A 10,615-nucleotide genomic window follows, 5' to 3' on the forward strand; every position below is an offset into this window, starting at 1 on the left:
AGGATTAGGATAGTTGCTGGTAGGATAGTCTATATTGTTTCTACTTCTTGTACATGTATTGTATTTAGGTTAATTTAGCTGTTAATATTAGTGAAATGATACAAAGAACTAGAGAGCTGATTAAGAAGATGATTATGTATGGTTGTTAAAGTGTAGGAGTTCTTCTATGATGGGGAATGTTGTACCTTAGAAGCCTAGTTGAATGGATATGCCATGGAGATATAAAGAACTTACACCCAGGAGAGCCCGGGTGGCTCAGTTGGTTGAGCGTCTGACTTTGGCTCAGGTGATGATCTCCCAGTCTGTGGGTTCAGGCCCCACATTGGGTTCTGTACTGACAGCTCAGAGCCTGGAGCCTGCTTTGGATTCAGTGTCTCCCTCTCTCTCTACCCCTCCCCCACTTGTGCTCTCTCTCTCTCTCCCTCTCAAAAATAAATAAACATAAAAATTTTTTTAAATCACTTACACCCATAATTTAACTTTGACAAAGTTATGTAATTTTTACTAATATTTCACTTTTGAGAAAGACATAATGGTTATGGTATTGACTTGAAACCATTTTGAGAGGGTTCTATTTTTTCCTTTCTTATTTTAGACTTATATAAGTGGGTTCTTCAAATGAATGATATTGTAGAGGGTAGCCATGTAGTCATTCAAGATTAGTGTTAGTTAATTCCACTATTGCTACTTCTCATTTAGATGCAAATGCTTCTCAAATTATGAATATAATTAATATTACTGCTGTTAGGGAGATAAATAAACCTACAGTGGCATAGTATTTCATGTTATGTATGCATCTGGATAGTCAGTGCAATGTCAGAGCATTCTTGAGAGGCCAAGAAAGTGCTATGGGAAGAAAGTTATATTAGCTCCAATTACTATGATTGTAAAGAGGCTTTTGCCCAAGTATGGTTGAACGTGTAGCCTGAAAATAATGGGAATAGTGACTAAATCTTCCTATGATGGCGAATAATGCTCCTATTGATAATACATAGTAAAAATGTCTTACCAAACGTATGTGTCCTGGAGAATAATGTCTAGGGATGAGTTGGCTAAGACAATTCCTGTTAGACCTCCTACTGTGAATAGGAAGATAAAAGTTATAGTATGGCTAGTAATCATTTAATGTTTCTATGAAGGGTTTCTAGTTAACTAAATACTTTTATTCCTGTAGGGACGACAATAATTCTATTAGCTGATGTAAAACATGCTTGCGTATCAACATCTGTGCCTACTGTTAATATATGATAGGCTCATACAATAAAACCTAGGAATCCAGGAGATATTACCACTCAGACTATTCCTATATGTCCAAAAGGTTCTTTTTTACCTGAATAATACATCATACCACATGAAATTATTCTAAATTCAGGGAAGATAAGAAGATAAACTTTGGGATATCTGGAGAATCAAAATCAAAATAGGTATTGGTGGGGCACCTGGGAGGCTCAGTCAGTTAAGTGTCCGACTCTTGATTTCGGCTCAGGTCATGATCTCACAGTTGTGGGATTAAGCCCCATGTCGGGCTCCATGCTGGGTAAGAATCCTGCTTAGGATTCTCTCTGTCCCTCTCCCTCTGATTCTCCCCTGCTTTCTTTCTCTCTGAAACAACAACAACCACCATCAAACAAAAAAAACTCGAAGTAGGTATGGTATCAACTTGGGTTGCCTCCTCCTATAGGATCAAAGAATGTGGTGTGTAGGTTATGGTCTGTTAGTAATATGGTAATTCAGACTAAGACTGGATGTGATAGTAGTTGCAGGATGGTTGTGGTTAGGAGGGATCCAATGAATGAAGGTGTTGGGTATTGAGATATAGCTGGGTGGTTTTATATTAATAATTATGGTAATATTATTTATAGCCCCTAAAATTGAGGCTACACATAGATGCAGAGAGAAGATGTTAAATTGACTGAGGCTTCTATGTGAGCTAGGTTGCTGGCTGGGGGTGCTTATACTGTTCAACTGGTTCCTGTACCTGCTCCAACTGTTGGTGAGTAAGAGCAGAAATGATGGTGGTTATAGTCAAAGCTCATGTTATTTATTTGGGGGAATGCTTTATTAGGTGCTCTGGTTGTTAAGGGGACTAAACAGTTCCCAAATTCTCTGATTATAATAGGTAATACTCTAAAGAAGATTACCACAAGTGCATGGGCAATTGTGAGTACATTATAAATTAGGTCATCTCCCGATAAACTCCAGGTTGGCCAAGTTACATATGGGTTAAAAGCTTCAGGCAGTTCCTCCTATTTTAGTTAATGCACCAGATAGTGGGTATAGAGTGCTGATATCTTTATGGTTTGTGGAGAATAGTGGGCAGTTTATGAACATAAGTAAAATGGCTGAGTAAGCAGTAACCTCTAAATCTAAAGTCAGAAGTTGAGTCTTCTTTTTGTCAAGCCCTGTGGTGAATATCCTACTGAATTACAAATTCAAAGAAGCAGCTCCAACACTGCTGGGCTTCTCCTGCCCTTTTCCCCCACTAGATGGTGAGAGACGTAATTGAAGCCAACTGATAAGGGTATTAACCACCAACTAAAATTTCATGGGGTGAAAACCCACCAATCTAGTAAGGTTTTAGCTTAAAGAACTTGATTTGCAATCAATTGATGTAGGATAGAGTTTTGCAATCCCTGTACTTTTTAGGAATTAAGTGAATATACTTGCTTAGGACTTTGAAGGGTTTTGGTCTTTTCTAACCTAAATTTCTAGTCCAAGATTGATAGGTGCAGGTGGGAGGACTGTTGTTGATGTTATAATTAGTGGTGTTAAAAGAGTTAATCATTTTGTACTTTCAAAATGTCCTTTTATGTTGTTTACTGATGGAAATATAATTAGTGATGTGAAGTTAATTGCATGTAGAAGTACAGATTGAGTAGTGCTATAATGGCTATTAATGTTGGTATAATAAGATCATTTTTTTTTGTCATTTCCTGGATAATTATCCATTTGGGCAGGAATCCTTAGAGAGGAGGAAGGCCTATTGATAGTATGGTAGTGAAGATTAATATAGTGATTAAGGGTATTTTGTTTTATATATATGAGAGTGATAGTGTAGTGTTGGATGAATTACACATAATATATATGTGGTGAGTGTCATCGTGATGTCATTGTAAGGTATTATTCATCTCATGTGGGCAACTGATGAATAGGATATGATTTTTCACAGTTGGGTTTGGTTAAGCCCACCTCATCTTCCAGTTACAATTGATGTAATAGCTATGATTAGAATTAAGTTTGGATTAATGGATGGTGAGATTTGGCATAAGACTGACATTGGTGCAGGGTTTTGTTGTATTAATAAAATTAACATGAAGATAAGGGAATTCCTTGTATTACTTCAAAGTAAAAAAATTTTTTTTAATGTTTGTATATTTTTGAGAGAGAGAATGAGCGAGCAAGGGAGGGGCAGTGAGGGAGACACAGAATCTGAAGCAGGCTCCAGGCTCTGAGCTGTTAGCATAGGGCCCAATGCAGGGCTCGAACTCACAAACGGTGAGACCATGACCTGAGTCTAAGTCGGACGCTTAACCGACTGAGCCACCCAGGCACCCCTCTTGTGTTACTTCAGGTACTCAGAAGTGGAAAGGGGGAAGTCCAAGTTTTATAATGAGAGCTATTGTTACAATGGCAGATGGATGCTGTGGGATTAAAGATTTTTGTAATTGTTCATTGTCCATAGTATATTAAGTTATTAATGGCCATTATAAGCAGTATTGATGTGGTTGCTTGTGTTAGAAAATATTTAGTAGATACTGCTATGTCTCAGGGGTTAATCGTTTAATTCTTAAAAGTAGTTTGATTCCTATAATTCCAGAAATAAGGTCTAAACATCTATTATTTACATTTACTCTGTCAAGGAAATTCTTTGTCAGACATATTTTTGGGATTGTGATGTCATACCTGGTATAATTATAGGCAAGGATATGTATTGCATACAAAGGGCTAATGTAATGATAGAAAGTTTTTTCACAAGAGATATATCAGTTAGTTGTTTTGGAATTGTGGGTAAAATGTCCGGATTCATGGGAAGGTAATGGTTAGTAGGAGGGTTTTGATAATAAAATTAACTGTATGTAGTTCTGGCATGTAGTTCTGGCATTCCTAAATGTTTCTAGGAATATGATTGTTGTGAAAATGTTTATTAGGATGATTTTGGCCTATTCTGCTAGGAAAAATAGGGCAAAAGGGCCTTCTGCATATTCACTGCTGAAGCTAGTGACTAGTTCTGATTCTGAGACTCTGTTGGTTTCTGGTAGGGTTGAAATGAATCATATCATGGCTAGTAGTCATGATAGAAAAATTAATCATAAGAATTCTTGATTAGTGATTAATGTTGGTAGTATAAACAATCCATTTATTAACAGTACTGATAGTAAGATAATTACTAGAGTTACTTTATATGAAATTCTCTGGGCTACTGCTCCTACAGCTCCAGTTAAAGCATATTTGAATTTGAGGCCCATCCAAGTCAGAGGATGGAATATATAACTGAATTTGACATAGCTAGCACGAATAGGTTCTCCTAGGTTTATATTGACTAGTGGATATGGTATAGGCAGGGGAATTTATATTATTGTTGCTATGGTGAGGGCTAAGATTGGTTCACTAATGGATATGGATATTGATGATGTTAGCATTTCATTGGTTCTTTAATGAATAGTTTTATAGCATCAACAATGGGTTGTAATAGACCATGAGGGCCAATAATTTTTGGTCCTTTGCAAAGTTGTATATATTCTAGCACTTTTCATTTGATTAGTTGAGGAATGCTATGGCAAGTGGGGTGGGGATAACCAATGAGATAATATTAATTCTAAACATGTTGTTACGAAGAGGAATTGAACCTCTGACTATAAGGGTTTAAGTTTTACACAATCACTGGGCTCTGACACCCTACAAAAACCTGTTCTTGGGCAGGGAATATGTAAATTAACTAAATTAAGATTATACAATCTATTAGTTTGAGGGTACTTCAAACTAATGAAGTAGGCTTCAGTTTTCTTGTCCTTCCATATTGGGAGAAATTTATAATAGAAAGGAACTAACCTGGACTACTTCTGGTCTGAACTCAGATCATGTAGGATTTTAATCATTGAATAAATGAACCATTTATAGTGGCTGCACCTTTTGGATGTCCTGATGTAACTGATAAACTCTATTGTTGATATGAACCCTAGAATAGGATTGCACTGTTATCCAAGGGTAACTTGTTCCGTCAATCAACATCTTGCATCAATAAGTGATGTAATATTTTGATTAGTGAGTCTAGATTTTAATCACTCAAAGGTTATTTTGTTCTTTAAGGTCACTCCAACCAAAATTGCTAGTCCACTTAAAGTCTTGTTACCCTTATCACCTGATACAGTTCTATAGATCCCTTAACTCATTTTTACTTTTTAAAATTCTTTTTTCTTTTTACTGATCTGTTTGTGTCAGTTCCACTGTACTTTCTTCCAGGTCACTGACTCTTTTGTCTGCTTCATCTAGTCTGCTATTGAATCCCTGTAGTGTATTTTTCAGTTGTATTCTTTAGCTTTATAACTTCTGTTTGGTACTTTCTTATACTTTCTGTCTCCTTGTTGAACTTCTCTTCATGTTCATCCATTCTCTTCTCAAGACTGGTGAGCATCTTTGTGACTGTTACTTTGAACTCTTCATCAGGTAAATTACTTATCTCTGTTTCAGTAAGGTTTTATTCTGGAATTTTAGCTTGTTCTTTTCTTTGGAACATATTTCTTTGTTTCCTCATTTTGCTTACTCTATGCTTCTTATTTTCTTAAATATTTATTTATTTATTTTGAGAGAGAGCACGAGCAGGAGAGGGCCAGAGAGAGAGAGAGAGAGAGAGAGAGAGAGAGGATCCCAAGCAGGTTCCACACTGTCAGCGCAGAGCCCCATGTGGTACTGGATCTCAGGAACCATGAGATCATGACCTGAGCTGAGTGAGATCAAGAGTCAGACACGTAACAGACTGAGCCACCCAAGCACCCCTCTGTGTTTGTTTCTATATATCAAGTCAAAGAGCTATCTCTCCCAGTCTTGAAGAAGTAGTCACAGGAAGACTGGAGATGTGTTTCAGTCTGCTGTCTGTGTAGTACCCTGGGGGTGGTAGCCTACCAAGGACTGTCTCGCCAATTGTTTTAGCCCCGTGGGGTACAGAAACACAAGTCCCCCTGGCCATAAGAGCCAGGTGTTCAAGGGGCATTTTCTGTAGGGATTGCATGTGCCTGTTGGGTTTTAGTGAGTGGGGTTACAGGAGAGTGCTGAGCTGGGATATGTCTGCCTGCTGAATTTAGTGAGGTAGGCTGTGAGGGAGCATGGTATCTCTTTTTATTTCTTCTTTGACCCATGATTGTTCAGTAGCATGTTGTTTAATCTTCACATATTTGTGAGTTTTCCAGTTCTCTTATAATTGATTTCTACTTTCATATCATTGTGATTGGAAAAGATGCTTGATAGGATTTCAATCTTCTTACATTTAAGACTTCTGCCCTAACATGACCTGTTTTTGAGAATGTTTCGTGTTTTCTTGAGAAGAATGTGTATTCTAGTGCTTTTGGATGGAATATTCTGTACACGTCAACTCCATTTGGTCTAATGTGGCATTTAGGGCAGTGTTTTCCTTAATTTCTGTCTGAATGATGGGTACATTGATGAAAGTGGGGTATTAAAGTCTATGAGTGCTGATGCATAGGGGCACTTGTGCCCCAATGTTTATAGCAGCGCTTTCAACAATAGTCAAATTATGGAAAGAGCCTAAATGTCCGTCGACTGATGAATGGATAAAGAAGTTGTGGTTTATATACACAATGGAGTACTACGTGGCAATGAGAAAGAATGAAATCTGGCCTTTTGTAGCAACGTGGATGGAACTGGAGAGTGTTATGCTAAGTGAAATTAGTCATACAGAGAAACACAGATACCATATGTTTTCACTCTTATGTGGATTCTGAGAAATTTAACAGAAGACCATGGGGGAGGGGAAGGGGGAAAAAGTTACAGAGAGGGAAGGAGGCAAACCATAATAGACTCTTAAAAACTGAAAATAAACTGAGGGTTGATGGGGGGGGTGAGGTGGGGGGAGTGGGTGATGGGCATTGAGGAGGGTACCTGTTGGGATGAGCACTGGGTGTTGTGTGGAAACCAATTCGCCAATAAATTTCATATTTAAAAAAAATGAAATCTATGATTAATGTTTATTTCTGCCTTTCGGTCTGCTAATCTTTGCTTTATATATTTAGGCACTCTTATATTTGGGTACATAAATATTGATGAATATTATATCCTCTTATTATATTGATACCTTTATCGTTACCTAATTACCTTCTTTGTCTCATTACAGTTTTTGTCTTCAAGTCTATTTTGTCTGATATAAGTATAGCTACCCCAAATTTCTTTTGGTTTCATTTGCATGGAATATCTTTTCTCATTCCTTTACTTCCAGTCTGTGTGTGTCCTTCTCTCTGAAGTGAATCTCTTGTAGGCAGCAGATAGGTGGGGTTTTTAAAAACTTTTTATTTGAGTGTTACATGTAACATGTAACATGTAACGATGTTACATTAGTTTCAGGTGTACAAAATAGTGATTCGACTTTTTTATATATTATGCTATGCTCATCACGAGTGCAGACTACCATGTCACCATACAATACTATTACAGTATCATTGATTATATTACCTATGTTGTGCCTTTTTATTCTCATGACTTATGATTCCATAAGTAGAAGCCTGTATCTCCATCTTCCCTTCATTCTGTCCATCCTCCTACCTACCTTTCGTCTGACAACCATCAATTTGTTTTCTATATAAGTCTGATTCCGATTTTTTGTTTGTTTAGTAGATTCTACATGAAGTGACATTATACGGTATTTGCCTTTGCCATTCTGACATTTCACTTAGTATAATATCCTCCAGGTTCATCGTATTGTCTAAAATGAAAATACCTCATCCTTTCTTATGACTGTGTAATATTCCATTGTATGTATATACCACATCTTCCCTATCCCTTCATCTATTGATGGACACTTATGTTTCTTTCATATCTTGGTTACTGTAAATAATGCTATAATAAACATAGGGTTGCATATATCTTTTCTGATTGATGTTTTCATTTTCTTTGGGTAAATAACCCAGTAGGGGAATTATTGAATCATAGGATATTTCTATTTTTAATTTTTTGAAGAAATCTCATACTGTTTTCTACAATGAGTGGAAATTAATTTCCACCAACAGTGTATTAGAGTTCCTTTTTATTCACATCCTCACTAACACTTGTTATTTCTTGTCTTTTGGATTTAGCCATTCTGATGGATGTAAGGTGATATCTCATCGCGGTTTTGACTTGCATTTCCCTGATGATGAGTGATGTTGAACATCTCTTCATGTGTCTGTTGGCCATCTGTATGTCTTCTTTCGAAAAATATCCAGGTCCTCTGCCCATTTTTTAATCAGATTATTTGGGGGTTGTTGAGTTGTAGAAATTCTTTATGTATTTTTGATATTAACCTCTTATCTGATATATCATTTGTAATTGTCTTCTTCCATTCAGTAGGTTGCCTTTTTGCTTTGTTGATGGTTTCCTTCACTGTGCAAGAACTTATTCTGACATAGTCCCTTTATTTTTTGGTTTTGTTTCCCATGCCAAAGGAGACATCTAGAAAATGTTGCTAAGGCCAATGTCAGTGACATTACTTCCTGTATTCTTCTAAAGGATTTTTATGACTTCAGGTCTCACATTTAGGTCTGTAAACCATTTTGAGTTTATTTTTGTGTATGGTGTGACAAAGTGGTCCAGTTTCATTCTTTTATATGTAGCTGTCCAGTTTTCCCTAGGACCATTTATTGAAAAGACTATCTTTTCCCCATTGTATATTTTTTCCTCCTTTCTCATAGATTACTTGGCTATATAAGCATAGATTTATTGCTGGGCTGTCTATTCTGTTCTATGGGTTTATGTGTATCTGTTTTTGTGCCAGTGCTATTCTGTTTTGATTACTATATCTTTGTAGTATGTCTTGAAATCTGGGATTGTGATGCCTCCAGCTGATCTTCTTGCTCAAGATTGCTTTGGCTATTCAGGGTCTTTTGTGCTCATATACAAACTTTTGCATTATTTTAATTCTGTGAAAAATGCCATTAGTATTTTGACAGGGATTGTATTGAATCTGTAGTTTCTTTGGGGAGTATGGGCATTTTAACGATATTCTTCCAGTACATGAGCATGGAGGATCTTTCCATTTGTGTCATCTTTAATTTCTTTTATCAGTGTTTTATAGTTTTCAGAGTATAGGTCTTTCACCTCCTTGATTAAGTTTATTTCTAGGTTTTTATTCTTTTTAGTGCAATTGTAAATGGAATTGTTTTCTTAATTTCTTTTTCTGCTTTTGCACTATTGGTATATAGGAATACTACTGATTTCTGGGTATTAATTTTGTATCCTACAACTTTACTGAATTCATTTATTCAAATAGTTTTTTGGTGGAGTCTTTTTTTTTTCTATGTATAGTATCATGTCATCTGCAAATAGTGACAGTTTAATTTATTCCTTAACCATTTGGATGCCTTTTTTGGGTCTTATTTCTGTGGCTAGGACTGCCAGTACTATATTTTGAATAAAATTTTGAAAGTGGATATCCTTGTTTTGTTCCTGATCTTAGAGAAAAAGTTCTAAGTTTTTCACTACTGAGTATATTAACTGTGGGGCTTTTTTATGTATGACCCTTATTATGTTGAAGTGTGTTACCTCTAAACCCACTTGTGAGAGTTTTTATGATGAATAGATGTTGAATTTTGTCACATGATTTTTCTGTATCTATTGAAACGGTCATATGATTTTTATCCTTCATTTTATTTATGTGGTATAACATGTTGATTGATTTGCAAATATTGAACCATCTTTGCATCCCTAGGATAAATCCTATTTGTGGTAAATGATTCTTTTAATGTATTTTTGAATATAGTTTGCTAATATTTTGAGTATTTTTTTTGCATCTGTTGTTCATCAGGATATTGGCCTATAATTGTGTGTGTGTGTGTGTGTGTGTGTGTGTGTGTGTGTGTGGTATCTTTGTCTTGTTTTGGTATCAGCGTAAAGCTGGCCTCATAGAATGTATTCAGAAGCTTTTCTTCCACTTCTGTTTTTTGGAATAGTGTGAGGAGAACAGTTATTAACTCATCTTTAAATGTTTGGTAGAATTCACCTTTGAATCCCTGTAGTCCTGGACTTTTATTTTTTGGTAGTGTTTTAATTAATGATTCAGTTCTGTTGCTAGTGACCAGTCTCTTCCAATTATCTATTTCTTCTTGAATCAGTTTTGGAAGATTGTATATTTCTAGGAATTTATCCATTTCTTCTAAGTTGTCCAATTTGTTGCCATATAATTTTTCATGATATTCTCTTACAATCCTTTGTATTTCCATGGTGTCCATTGTTAATTCTTTTTCATTTCTGATTTCATTGTTTTGGGTCCTTTCTCTTTTTTTTCTTCATGATTCTGGCTAAGTGTTTATTAATTTTATCTTTTCAAAGGACCAGCTCTTTCATTTTTTCTATTGTGTTTTTTAATCTTTACTTTGTTTACTTCTGCTCTGATTTATAATTTCCTTCTACTCAC

At 35.9% G+C, this 10,615-nt stretch overlaps 1 pseudogene; it reads right to left on the reverse strand.

The window, feature by feature from the left end:
* Positions 1–518: 518 nt before the first annotated feature.
* LOC122489808 lies at positions 519–2,331 on the reverse strand (annotated as a pseudogene).
* Positions 2,332–10,615: the final 8,284 nt, after the last annotated feature.

This window comes from Prionailurus bengalensis, chromosome B2, assembly GCF_016509475.1.
Source record: "Prionailurus bengalensis isolate Pbe53 chromosome B2, Fcat_Pben_1.1_paternal_pri, whole genome shotgun sequence".
Classification (NCBI taxonomy): domain Eukaryota; kingdom Metazoa; phylum Chordata; class Mammalia; order Carnivora; family Felidae; genus Prionailurus; species Prionailurus bengalensis.